A 15,141-nucleotide genomic window follows, 5' to 3' on the forward strand; every position below is an offset into this window, starting at 1 on the left:
CTGCAAGGAGATCCAACCAGTCCATTCTGAAGGAGATCAGCCCTGGGATTTCTTTGGAAGGAATGATGCTAAAGCTGAAACTCCAGTACTTTGGCAACCTCATGCGAAGAGTTGACTCATTGGAAAAGACTCTGATGCTGGGAGGGATTGGGGGCAGGAGGAGAAGGGGATGACAGAGGATGAGATGGCTGGATGGCATCACCAACTCGATGGACGTGAGTCTGAGTGAACTCCGGGAGTTGGTGATGGACAGGGAGGCCTGGCGTGCTGTGATTCATGGGGTTGCAAAGAGTCGGACACGACTCAGCGACCGAACTGAACTGATACAACATTGTTTTGAGGCTCCTACCTATTTTAATTAGACAAGAGGAAATAATTGGGGGATGTAATAGTTGGAAATGAAAAATTTTAACTCTATTTTCAGATAACATGATTGTTTATGTGAAAAATCTAGAAGAATTAATAAGAAATGACCTTAAGTAAAATAATTTAGTAATGTAACATCTTATAAAATTAATATTCAAAATCAATAAACTTCATAATAGAAACAAAACCAATTACAAAATGTAATGGTGGAGAAGTTTTCTTTTATGATTTAAGAAAAAGAAGTGCCAAAGTAAAACTTAATTAGAAGTATCCAGAGCCTACATGAGGAAAATAAACCAGAAAGTTACAAAAGTTGATTTCAATAAATGGAAAAATGTGCCTTGTTCTTGGATAAAATCAATATCATTAAAAAATGTTTTCTCTATTTTAATTTATAAATTTATGAAATGCCTAGTAATAGTATCATCGAGTTTTTCCCCTCTGGAGCAATACAAGTTGATTATAAAACTTGTCTGAAGGAACCTACAAGCAAGAATGGTTAAGACATCTTAAACACAACAGCAGTTGTGTGAGAGAATGGGAAGATTAGTGGTTACATTACACCAACTCACAAACCCTTTATAATTAAGATAGTTTGGTATTGACACATGAATAGACAGATAAGTGGGGCAAAGAGTAATGAGAAACAGACGAAACTGCAGATGGAAATTTAGTATACAGTAAAGGGAGCATCTCAAATCAGGAAGGAAAAGATGCATTTTAAAAATAAGTATTTTTAATAATAGAAGATTGTGATTTACTTACAGTAACATTAACACACTTAAAATTCAGCATAGTGTTTGTCAATGGAACTCAGTTGACCAAACTATGAAAACATTGTTCCTTGCTTTATAGTTCTGGATGGAAGTCACAAGTAATGGTTCCATTGTGCTCACTTTAAACTAGAGATATAAACTTTTTAATAAGTAAAAACGAGATGCTATATAGCCAGTGTTTTGCTAATAAATGTTTAATACACACACATATACCTGTGTCTATATATGTGTATACACACACACACACACATATATATGCATACACTTATATTTGTATATATATGTATTATTGGGGCTTCCCAAGTGGTTCAGTGGTAAAGATTCCACCTGCCAAGCAGGAAACTCAGGTTCAATCCTGGGGCTGGAAGTTCCCTTGGAGAAGGAACTGGCAACGCACTCCAGTGTTCTAGTGTGGAAATCCCATGGACAGAGGAGTCTGGTAGGCTACAGTATAAGGAGTCGTAAGGAGTCGGACATCACTGAGCAACTAAGCCACCACTGTGTATACTATTTTACTGATATAAAGAATATTTAGTAAGTAATTTACTAATTGTAATAAAATATACAGTATTCTCTATTGTAAATGCCATATAATTAATTGATTCTCATAGAATGCTTTCTTTGATTTTTGCCAAATTCTTATCCATGACAAACTTATGGTTGTAATTGATAAAGGTAGCTCTCATCTGAATGTATGCATGTATTTTCACTCGCATTAATGAATAAGCTGAAAGTGAAATGACAGTGTTGAATCTTGACTTATTTGTCAAGGACATGAGTGACTTCTTTGTTGAATTGGATAATAGGTTTCAAATACTGGAAGATTATCTCTCAATTTTTCATGCTATTCACAATGTAACAGCTACAGACAAGATGCACTTTAAAGATGAATCTACGTTGTTGATATTTTCTCTATTTTCTTAAATCTCTAGGCCAGAGGTCAGCAAACTTTCTCTAAGGGTCAGATAGGAAATACTTCAGGCTTTTGGGGTTATATGGTATCTATTGCAGCTAATCACCTTGGCCATTATAGCACAAAAGCATCCATAAACAGTATGTCAAAAAAAAAAAAAATAGCTGTGATTCAGTAAACTTGAGGTTGAATTTGGCCTACTGGCCATAGTGACCTCCAAGTATACAGTCAACAAAGCAATAAATTAAGCCCTGATTTTAGAACAGCCAAGTTTCATGATGTGAGTATTCCCACCCTAGCCAATTTCATGGTGTTGATATGGTGATTAATGCCAGTTTGACAAGAGATGTAGAGCAGCATGCCATTTTATAGTCTTACCACCATATAGACCCAGCAGACAAAAATTGCCCCAAGAACCTTGATAATAGTAAAATGTTCTAAAATAATTAGAAAGCGATTGAGTTTTGAATATTTATTAGCATTGCTTTTAACATGATTTATTTCATGTACATTTGTATAATTTATTTTGTATTAATGGCTGTGTTTAGCAATCAGCTTATGAAATTCCTGAAAATTAAAAAAATCAGCTCTTGTGAGCTGGCTCACACCACTCTGTGTAGCCATATGGGGAAAGAGAAAATTTGATTCATTATTTACAGTATATACCAGAATAAATTCCAAATGGATCAGAAACACAAATGTAAAAATAAGATGAAACCTTGCAAGTACTAGGCCAGACACAGATGAATTCCTCTCTAACATGAGAGTGGGGAAACTTTCCAAACTGAGGCTTAAAGGCCAGAGGCTTTGAGGGAAATGAGTAGATTAGCTTTAGAAAATGAACTGAGAATTATGCTTTCTTTTTGCATTTTCTGGAACGACTTCTATAACATAGGAATTGTGTTTTTAATGGTTTGATAGAATCTATTTTAAAAGCATCCAGCCTAGAGCAATTTGGAATGGAGTTTTAACTACCAATTAAATTCCTTTGGTCCTTGTAAGTCTATTTTAAATTCCTTTTTTATTCTCATACCAGTGTGGCATCCTATGTTTTCTAGGAATTTATCCATTTTATGTTTGTTTTTTAAATCTGCAGTTATTTCCCCATCTTCATTTTGATTTGTGTTTTATTTACTTTTGTTGTCTCCTTTTTCTCTTGATCAGTCTTATCAGAGGTTTATTTTGGTAGCTTTTTCAAAGTAGAACTTTAGTTTTATTAATTTCTTCTACTAAAAAGTCATTATATTGTTTCTTTTCCTCTCTTTTATCTTTTGTCTTCTTTGGGCTTGCTTTGATGATCTTTCTTATAACTTCTTGAGTTGAATGTTTACCATATTTCTTTTCAACTTTTATTGTTTCCTGATAAGTATATTTAAAGGTATAAATGTTCCTTCTAACACGGCTTTAGGTATGTTCCACACATTTTGTGTTTTCATGTTCATTCAATTCTAGATAGTCTCTTGTTTTGATTATAATTTAATTTTTAACCTATGAGTTATTTAATAATATGACATTTTCACAATATAGTACATTTTAAAAATTTTCTGTTATTAATTTCTAATATTAATTCATCTGCATGGTATTTTTCCTGGCAAGTTTATTGAGACTTTCTGTAGGCCTGATCTATTAGTTTAAACATGTGTATGCTTCTAAAAAATGTGTGTTTGCTATTTGTTGCATGAACTATTATAGCATATATATCAAAGCATATATATTATACATAGCATACCACTGAACATACATATCACAGATCTCAACAATATACTTAATAGTATAAGCCCACTAATTATACTGTTTAGATAAAGAGCTGCTTAAGTTCTTTTTGCTTAATACATTTTTGATAATTTGGTTTTAAATGCTCCAGCTGTTTATCTGTTTCTCTCTATATGTCAGTTATTGTGACCTATTACTAGGTTCATATATGTTTGTGATGGTTATCTCTTCTCACTCTATTTTTTGTTTACCTTTTACCTTGAACTTTTTAAAATTAGCTATTATGATTGCTATTCCAGCCTTCTTTCATGGTTTTGGGTTTTTTCCCCTGTCTTGAATTCTTTCATTCTCAACCTTTTTGTGTCTTTTGATTTTCAGAATTTCTCTCAAATAGAACATATTTTTGGATTTTGTTTTTATTTCTTAATACCATCAGAAAATATTTTTCTTTGTTAGTTAAATCCACTTAAATTTATTGTAATTTCTTTTATATTAGGAATTATTTCTCCCACCATGTCTTATATTTAAATTTGTTGCATTTTCTGCTGGCTCAAAAATTATTCTATTTTTATTCAAAAGTAGCTGCTTTTAAGGCCCTTATTCATCTTTATTTATGCTATTACTGCATTAAATTTATCAATGTCTATATATCCAAGGAAAAAATTTGCTTCCAGAAATAATGAACAGATCAATTAAAATAAGAATCAAATTCAACAGTGAGCACAAGATGACAAATGGGAAAAATACTTTTAAATATTAAAAGAAAGTAAATTTGAACCCAGAATTTTATATTCAGCCTAATTGTCTTTCAAATGTAGTGACTTAAAAGATATATATATATATATATTTATTTGTATGTATGTGTATGTACATATATGTTCATTTCACTTCCAGTGCCTAAAGTTTAAAACTACAGAACAGACAAGTGGGAAGGGAAGATGAAAGACAGGTGCAGGTGAGCAGGACAACTTGGAACTTTTGTACAAGCACACACTGGAACCTGGGAACAGACTGAAATTCATGTTAGTTCTTGTTGCCTCTAACCTCGATCATACGTGTTTCTTGCAGAAACTGGGACCTTTAATCACAATGGCCAAACACACACCTGGTCCAGGAATCAGAGACCTTCAAGGTGACCTAATGAAAGGTGGAGCTTTTGAAGATTCCACTGCCTCTTGACACCAATGATGTGAGCTGGCAAGTAAGTGGCAAGGCCCTTAGAACATTTCGTGGGGATTTAGCTTATGGTCCCATAACTGGAAATATACAAGAAAAGGAACTTGGAGAAAGCGAGTTCAGCCTAGCTAACTTGACACTGCTCAAAGTCACCACTCACAGACATTGGTCCTTTCCTTTCCACCACCTATATCTCCTAGCTTCTTGGTATTTTTTGTCTCTCTATCCTCTCCTGCTGACCTCTAGGAGAGGTTCTCAATCTGATCTTGCAACTCAGTGATTTATTCATCACTTTTGTCCATCTTGCTATGTATCTTATCTATTGCTTTTGTCACTTCGGCTATTATATATTTCATACCTACCACTTAATTTAGTCCTTTCTTATGTTTCTTGTTCTTGCTTCACATGGATATCAGCCTTTAGCCTCTTAATATATCCATCATCATTTTAATTTCTTGGTCCATTTCCTCTTATAATTCTGTATAATTTAGATGGTTTATACTGTTGAGTTTGTTGTCCTTCCTTATATGTAGTTGTATTCCTTATATGACTTACGGCTATTTCTTCTGAAGAATTCCTCTTCCTCTGAGAGTATTGGTTACTACACATGGCTCTGTGCTGGGAAATGTCTGTAGCTCAGCCTTTACTTGATGTACCTGTAGGTGAATTAAATCCAGGGAAGAGAGGCTCAGGGACCCTAGAACTCATAGTGTTAATTCTAAATCGCCCACCATCTACAAGTAGCTTCTCTAGTCTATATTTCTCATTTACACTCTCTAGAAGCAGTCTCCATAGATTCACTATTCCTGCCCTGGGGATTTGGAGAATACCCAAGACTTAGCCGGTCAGTACACGCCCATCCTTTCCACCCCCCCTTTTTCTTGCAGGGCTTTGGCATGTCTTGTTGCTCCCTCCGGATTCCTGCAGCCCCTGGTGTGGTTGTCAGTTTCTGTGGTAACTGGCAGGCTGTGGCCGTCCACACTGGGGAAGCAAGAGCAGCGCGGAAACTCCCCTCTCTCCTCTCTTCTCAGAGCTGCCTTAGCTGCCCTCCCTGCCTGACTGAAGACTTTCTCAACTCTCCTCCCACCCCCACCCCTCCACAGCCCCACATAACACTCTCTGAGTCTTCAGACTCCCCAGGGACTTCTCATAGTGTTTTATTTATTTTTAGTCGTTCGTTCCTCAAATCCAAGTTTCCCTCCAGTTCCTATAGTTTCTCTATGGTTGATTTTCAGGAAGCAGCCAGTGGCCAGTGTAGTTTGTCATTTTGACAGGGTGAGAGAATGGTTTATAGGATGAGCAGGTGTACCATAAAAGGGGGAGAATTAGAGACGGCAGGTGTATGAGTCGTAAGCACAGAGAGGCTACCAGTGCTCACCAAGAGATGCTTTCTTATGCACTTAATTCTTAAAGTTTAATTTATCTATCTATCTACCTTACTGTGCATTTGTATTTATGTATGTACGCATATATATGTGACTTTAAAAGTAAAATAATGCTTTCAAGCTTATAATGGAAACAGGAGTCTTCACCCCTTCTTACTCCAAACTTCTGCTCCCTCAAGGCAACATACTTTGACCTTTAAAAAAAAAATGTTGCTTCTGGTGTTTATTTCCACATTCTGAGTAACATGCTTATGTTACTGTTTCTTGATTTTTTAATGTTAGAGACTATCTTTGGGTTTATGAATATATAAGATGGGGACTTGGTACTCACTTTATTTTCCCTTCCAACGAGTTCTCTTTCCCTTCTTGCTCCAGCTCCTAATATAGTTACGTCACGGCTTCCATTAGTAATACTGAATGTTTATACTATCATGCCCATGCAAGCAGTATTCACAGTTAAGACCTGTAGCATACTAAGATTATATTCCTACCTTATATAACCTTGTATTTTCTTAGGGTTAATACTAGCCTCTCCCCATCCCCACCACCCGCTCTCTTTAGCCCGTCCTGGTTTTCTGATAAGAGTTGTTGGATAGTTTCAATCGACCCACCTGATTCTTCCCCTCTCCCTTCCTATCCTAGCTCCATCTTCCTGCTCACAGCAGAGTGCTGGTTAAACCTTCCCTTTATCATCATCTTGAAACTTCCCTTGCCTACCTCCCTGTGCTAGAGCTCCTGTTTCTTAGTTCTTTATCTCCCTATTTCTTAATTCACTCCTTTATTTGATGAAGAAAGTATTATTTTCTGGTTGCTTCCTAAAAACGAGTCCATAAGAGGTAAAAACTCATGTCGGGTGTAGTGGTCATCTGCTATTCAGACTGCCCCACAGTTTTAAACACCCCTTTCCCATTGTTTTAGTAGTTTTCCCACATTATAAATTCCACATTCTTAAAGAAGGACATTTCCCAGGTCATTTTCTAGCCGTTGGATTTCAGACATGTGGTTTTGATTACACTCGTCAGCTGCATCTGTGTGCGAGTCAGAGTCTGGGTCGGGAGCTGGATTACTTGGGAAGGAGGCGGGGCCTGAGGCGTCCACTTGACAGGTGCAGGTCTGGGTGAGGCCGCACAGCTGAGTGTGAGGATCCAAAGTGGTGGCAGAGGCAGAGGAAGGACCTGGAACTAGTGACTGCAGCCTCCTAGTGACTCCCTCGCTAGGCAGCTCTTTGCCTTGATGTTGGGGTGTCACTCCTGGAAACACAGTCCATTTCCTTCCCTTTAGTCTGTGGACTCTATCTCACAACGAGTCCTTTTAGCTTAAACTGGTCTTTCAGTCTGCTGTGATGTGCTTAGTCGCTCGGTCATGTCTGACTCTGCGATCTTATGGACTGTAGCCCACCAGGCTCCTTTGTCCATGGGGATTCTCCAGGCAAGAATAGTGGCATGGGTTGCCATGCCCACTTCCAAGGGATCTTCCCAACCCAGGGATCGAACCCAGTTCTCCCGCATTACAGGCAGATTCTTTACTTGTTTGAGCCACCAGGGAAGCCCCTCAGTCTGTTGCTGCTGCTGCTGCTAAGTCGATTCAGTCGTGTCCAACTCTGTGCGACCCCATAGACGGCAGCCCACCAGGCTCCCCCGTCCCTGGGATTCTCCAGGCAAGAATACTGGAGTGGGTTGCCATTTCCTTCTCCAATGCATGAAAGTGAAAAGCGAAAGTGAAGTCGCCCAGTCGTGTCCGACTCTTAGCGACCCCGTGGACTTCAGCCTACCAGGCTCCTCCATCCATGGGATTTTCCAGGCAAGAGTACTGGAGTGGGGTGCCATTGCCTTCTCCCTCAGTCTGTTAGGACTGCTATAATAGAGTACCATAGACTGGGTAGCTTAAAACCAACAGATGTTTATTCCTCATGGTCCTGGAGGCTGGAAATACAAGATTAGGAGCCAATGTGTTCCGTTTGGTGCAGACTCCCAGCCAGGTTGCAGGTGCCAACTTCTTGTTGTGTCTTCACATAGTTCAAGGGAGCTTTCTTGCATCTCTTTTATAAAAGGTATTAATCGCATTCATGAGGGCCATTCACTTTCCAAAGGATCACCCTCCTAATACCATCACACTGGGCATTAGGATTTAAACATATAAATTTAGGGGACACTAATATTCAGACCATAGCAACTGGCTAGAATAACTTCCACTATGTCAAATTAATCTGGGACATATGCCTTGCATGCCTAAAGAGGTCTTTATTCTACTGTAAGAGACGAATTTGTAAGAGATGAATTTGAGAATAGAATTTGGAAGATCTTCCTCAAAAACTAGAAAGCATTTCTACATTGCCTCTGGCTTCTACTGTTGTTGCTTAGAAGTCTGAAGTCAATCTTTTTCCTGAATCTACATGTGATCACTCCAAAGTTTTTTTGCTTATCTCAAAGTCTAATTTACTTTAAATTTTTTTCTTTTTATATTACCACATCTACAAATGGTCATGGTCATATTTTAAAGACTCAAATAGTTCTAGATGTTGTTTTATGAAAAGCAACTATTTCCTGATTTTTTTGCTCCCATTTCTGCATGAGAATAAGCAACCACTTTTACCACTAGTAATCCCAGTGGCTCAGATCGTAGAGAATCTGCCTGTAATGCAGGAGACCCAGGGTCCATCCCTGGGTTGGGAAGATCCCCTGGAGAAGGGAATGGCTACCCACTCCAGTATCCTTGCCTAGAGAATTCCATGGACAGAGGAACCTGGTAGTCTACAGTCCATGGGGTTGCAAAAAGTTGGACAGGACTGAGGGACTAAACGCAAATTTATGCATTTTTAGCCCAACGAAATGAATCCCAGGAAGCCTTTCAAAATTCTCACATTTAACTGTTATTCACTTATTCAAGAAAACATTACACATAGAAGATGACTACCTTTTACCTAAACAGACTTTTTAGGATGTAGGAGTTAGAGATCTCAGAAGAGCAGTTATTGGTAAGATGTTCCTGTCTATTTACTCATTTGAAAGTAGAATGTGAATCTGGGCTGGGACCTAAGGTATAAGAAGCTTCTGTTTCTAAGGAGTGGCTCAGTGGATGAATGAGTAGTCTTTGAGGTTCCTGGAAACCAGCATTCAGAAGGGACTCCTGGCATCAGAAAAGGCTGGGGAGTGAAATCTTAAGAGCTACATTTGAAAGCCTAGAAAGGTTGATGTGGAACGCATCCACTGAGCCTGGTACTGTATGATTGGAGTGCCCTTCCAGGGAACCTAGAAGAACCATTAGAGGCTGGGCAGGCAGTGCAGAGGCCAGCATCAGCTGCTCACTTCACTTTGGACTCTATTTAAGCACCTTCAGAAACAGCAGCATCAGGCAGAGGAAGCCACTCCAGGCTGTCCAGTCTCAAGCTGCTGCTTCATCTGCCCTCCATGTACCTGCTCACTCTAAGCCAACCGGCTTTGGTAGCTGTGGTGAAATTCTCCAGCCATCAGGGAGTGTATTTGGCCCCAAGGTAGCAAAGTAGCAGGACAGAAGCAAACAGGGTTCCCTCCTTAGACTTTTTAGCATCCTGGAATCCTGGAATTTCTGCATGCATGGAAGGGATGAGGGGATCTAAGCGATAAACTAATTTCTTGCTAATATGGACATTGCGGGCTTGAGTACAACCTCAGTAACCCTCCTGGGGCAAGATTGGCTGTTATTCAGCAAACAGCCTTGAAGTGAGATGTGCTGCTGCTGCTGCTGCTGAGTCACTTCAGTTGTGTCCAACTCTGTGGGACCCCATAGACGGCAGCCCACCAGGATGCCCCGTCCCTGGGATTCTCCAGGCAAGAACACTGGAGTGGGTTTCCATTTCCTTCTCCAATGCATGAAAGGGAAAAGTGAAAGTGAAGTCGCTCGGTCGTGTCCGACCCTCAGCGACGCCATGGACTGCAGCCTACCAGGCTCCTCCATCCATGGGATTCTCCAGGCAAGAGTACTGGAGTGGGGTGCCATTGCCTTCTCCAAAGATGTGCTGGTTTACACAAATTATATTTTGCTGATGCTATCGCTCAACATCTCTTGACACTAACAACTCTGGTTACCTGCTATATGGAATATTTGTGTCTCCCCTCACCCCCAAAATTCATATGTTAAAATACTAATCCCAATGTGATGGTATTAGGAGGTGTTGCCTTTTGGAGGTGATTAGTTCATGAGGGTAGAATCCTCATAAATGGGATCAGTGACCTGTTAAAAGATACTCTAGAGAGCTCTTGCCCCTTCCTCCATGTGAGGACACAGTGAAAACAAGACTGCTGTCTATGAGCCAGGTGAGCAGGTTCTCACCAGATGCCAAGTCTGGAGGCACTTTGGACTTCCCAGGCTCCAGAAATGTGAGAAATAAATGCTTCTTGTCTAAGCCACCCAGTTCATGGTATTTTTGTTACAGCAAAGCAAGACCCCTGTGCTTTAACTTTTTTAGAAAAATTTGACAGTTGAAGATGAGAGGTTGGGGAGTACCAAATGGGAGAGACTGGACCTGCCATGATCTAATTTGTCCAGAACTCTACCCCAAGTTGCCCCTGCTGAACCAAGAAAGTTTCTACAACTCACAAAGCTAAATTTCAATCCAATTTGCATATCTATGCTAGCAGAATAAGACATTTTATCACAGATAAAGAAAAGTCTAACAGGTTTAAAGTTGGACATAAGGAACTCTGACCTTATTTTCCCTGAATAGCCAAAAACAAAACATCTAAAAAAAAAACACAAAAAACAAAACCCAAGCCATAAAACAAAACACCCAAAACAAACAGAAATACTTGGTGCATAAAAATACTTTAATTTTTATACCAGGGTGAATTACATAGTTTCCACAAACAATGATGAGCCTGATAGGAAACTCAGAGCAGTGTCAACTGCTGAAGCTTTTCTGGAAATGAAAAGAGGCAAATAGTCAAACCAGACCATATATCTGTGACCCTCACTAAATGGGCTGTTTGCTCCATTGCAGCTGTTTTCAAGGTTCCTCACTTAATCCAAAGTAAACTGGACCCACGGAGTCTTTCAGTCACACATTGTCTTGCCACAGTCATATTTGCACAGACATTGTGTCAGCTGTCCTGATTCCATGGATGATGTGGGGCTGTAGCTATGACTGTTACTAATGAAGGACACATTTGTCCTTTATAGTTAGAGAGAAAGGGCACCAAAGAACAGATCCGTATATTAAATGGAAGGTGTACGTTGGAAATGAACAAATGGATTACAATAAGATGAGAAGTTACTTAAATTTGATAATAAGTGGTTGTAGCTTAGGGAAATTCGAATATGAGAGGTTATAGTCAAGCATTTTTTTCACGAGAAAAAGCAAATCTCTAAAGTAAGCAGAAGTAATCAGAATGTATCAACTCAAGAGAGAACAAGATATGGCATTTGGAAAGGAAAGGTAATCTTGGCAATAATAATGTTCAGCCTCTGTTATTTCTTGAGGCCAGTTCAATAAATTGTAATGTTACATTAGCAGTTTCTTGGAAAAAAACCAATCAACTGCTCTTCTCTTTTATCTATGGCTCTATATTCCACATGAATTATTCACTGCTGTGGTTAGTTCCTCATAGTTGCTGCATCCCCAAAGAATTCTGGGATGTTAAATAACAATGAAAGTAAAATTTGTAATATTTTATTTAAGTGTTAACTAAAGCTTTATTTATAAATGATCATCCATTTGTTTTTAACCTAAATGCTTCCTCAAGTTCGGCTATTGATTTCACTCCATTCAAATCTAGGATTTGCTCTAGTCTGGTGTGTTATGCAAAATGCAGTGGGGCAGTGTATCAATGCAAAATATCCTAGTCACAGGCACAGTGATGTTTCCATGTTGCTCGCTAAACTGTTACCTTTCCATAGCCTCGGAGTAGTGACTGTGTAATATGTTACAATGAGAACAAAATCAAGTCTGAGGCAGTGTCTTCTAGGTGTTTCTGTAATCAAGACGGGTACCAGAACCCTAACATCAGCTTGAGTTTATTTGGTCCATTTATCTGTATGATAATTCTGAGGGTTTTTTTAACTAAGGGTTTTACAAAGATAATGAAATGATTTTTTGAGAATAATTGAAACCAAAGCCTTGGAATTAAAACTAATGATCAAGTTTGGCATTAATATAGACGACAAACTACAAGCTATCACAAAGCGGAACTTGATCTCATTTTCTAGTTCTTCCTCCTCTGCATGAGTGATTCAGAGAGTTTTTTCTGTTAGCATATCTCTCCTCCTGAGTTCCCCTTTTCCTCGTCCACAGCCCATGCTTTTCAGTGACCCTGGCTGTCTGTGCTGGAGCGGGCCCATATTTCTCTTTCTCTGGCTCCGTGTATGTCAGGACTAAAGATTGTTTCAAGCCTGGGCTATATCAGTCGTTACTGTGCTTGAGTGTGGAATGCTCTGCGAAGTACTGATGTCCTGCTGTACTTGTGTGCCGGGGAGCAACTAAGGATCCTGTTAATGGGTGCGTCCCTCCATCTTTCCTTTCCCAGCCGAGCACTGTCCTGCTTCCCCCCTCTCTCCTCCAGCTGTCATGGAGTCCTCTTGCTGTTGACTTGGGTGATGTGTAGGATTCTAGTCACCTGCTTTTGGCTGAAAAGTGTCTCCCTCATGGAGGTAAAGTGAAATAAATTCCTCCACTCAGTGGTACTAAGATAACTCTTAGTGCCTTTAAACATCCCCCAAACAACAGTGGTTCCGGACATGTATGATTCCTGTCTACAGAACATGCAAAAGAAACCACCTAGGTGTGGGGATATGTGTGTAGAATTAGGGAGAATGGCTCACACCTCCATCACCAACAAAGCTCTTTCCCTCCCTCTCTCTTTCCCTACCTTTTTGTCTTCCCTTCTTACTCCTTCCAGTTGCTTTGGAAAGAAGTATGATTTACCACATATTAGACACAGAAGTGGTGGCTTATTAACCCATGTGCTCAGTCACTCAGTCCTGTCCAACTCTTTGTGACCCCATGGACTGTAGCTCACCAGGCATAGTTCTCACACATTTTCAATCTTGACTCTGCATCAGATTAATCTCTTAACAGCTGAAAAAAAGAAAAAAGATAAGAAGCCTGACCCCGCTTCTAAACTACTGAAAGAGAGTCTCTGGAGATGAGAATTTAGAAGCCTGTATTTTGAAAAATCTCCATTCTTTGAGTAATAATATGCAGCTAGATTTGAGAACCGACAGTCTGAATGTTGCCTGCTGTGACAATGATGTATCAAATGTTACATCTGATTGCACTGATGATGTAGTTTGCCTCTCTCTGATGGCCAGGCTTGAGGGATAGAATAGTTACAAGGTTGAGTATATATAAATGGTTACATCAGGCTGCCAGTGTTCAAATCCTAACTCTACTGCTGTGTGTTTTATTGGGCAAATTATTTAATCTCTTCATGTTTCAGTTTATTCATCTGTAAAATAGCATTAAAAATAGTACCTGTCTGATAGCACTGTTGATGATTAAACATGAGACAAAACACTAAGAACAACACCTGACATATAGAAAATGCTGTTAGAGTATTAGCCATTAACATTATATGATTATGCTTGAATCAAAGGGGTCTCCTAGAGTTTTAAAAGACTTTAGAATATGATCTAGTCTTCAGGCAGCTGTATATTATTATCATTCCCATTTGACAGATTAGAAAACTCAGGTTCTTAAGTGATGTACTTGCCCAAGATGATTCAGGATGAAAATAGCAACAATTATGATAGCAAAAGCAATAACAAGTAGTATCTATTGTGTGTTTATAACATGCCAACACGGTATTAAGTGTCTGATGTATGTAATATCATTAACCCAGAGGTTTTCAACCTTTAACACGCACACACAGTCATCTGGGGACAATGTTATAATGTGGATTTTGATTCTGTACGTCTGGGATGTGGCAAAAGAAGTCGTTGTTTGTTTTTTTTTTTTCCTCTGTCTCTTTGTACATTTTTTAATTGGTGGAAAATTGCTTTACAATTCTGTGTTGGTTTCTGCCGTACAACAGTGTGAATCCATCATGATTATATATGTATCCCTTCCCTCTGGAGCCTTCCTCCCCTGTCCCCATCCCACCTCTCTAGGTCATCACAGAGCACCGGGCTGGACTTCCTGTGTTAGTCAGCAACTTCCCACTCTCTGTTTTGCGCATGATAGTGATATCTGTCAACGCTACTTCCTCAACCTGTCCCACCCTCATCTTCCCCTGCTGTGGCCGCAAGTCTGTTCTCTGCTAGATTTGTCAGCACCGTTTTTCTAGATTCCATGTGTGTGTGTGTGTGTGTGTGTGTGTGTGTGTTAGTCACTCAGTCGTGTCTGACTCTCTGTGACCCCATGGACTGCAGCCCACCAGGCTCCTCTGTCCATGGGATTATCCAGGCAAGAATACTGAAGTGGGTTGCCATTTCCTTCTCCCCTAGATTCCATATATATGCATTAATATACAATATTTTTATCTTTCTGACTTCACTCTAGATTCATCCAACTCACTAGAACTGACTCAAATTTGTTCCATTTTGTGGCTGAGAAATACTGCGTTGTATAAATGTACGAAAACTTTTTTATCCATTCATCTGTTGATGGACATCTGGGTTGCTTCCATGCCCTGGATATTGTAAATATTGTTGCAGTGAACATTGAGGTACATGTATCCTTTAGAATTGTGGTTTTATCAAGGTATATGCCCGGTAGTGGGATGGCTGGGTCATGTGATAGATTTATTCCTAGTTTTTTAAGGAATCTCCCTACTGTTCTCCATAATGGCTATATCAGTTTAGATTCCCACAAACACTGTAAGAGGGTACCATTTTCTCCACA

The sequence above is a fragment of the Bison bison genome, unplaced genomic scaffold (assembly GCF_000754665.1).
Source record: "Bison bison bison isolate TAMUID 2011002044 unplaced genomic scaffold, Bison_UMD1.0 scf7180017864235, whole genome shotgun sequence".
Lineage (NCBI taxonomy): Eukaryota > Metazoa > Chordata > Mammalia > Artiodactyla > Bovidae > Bison > Bison bison.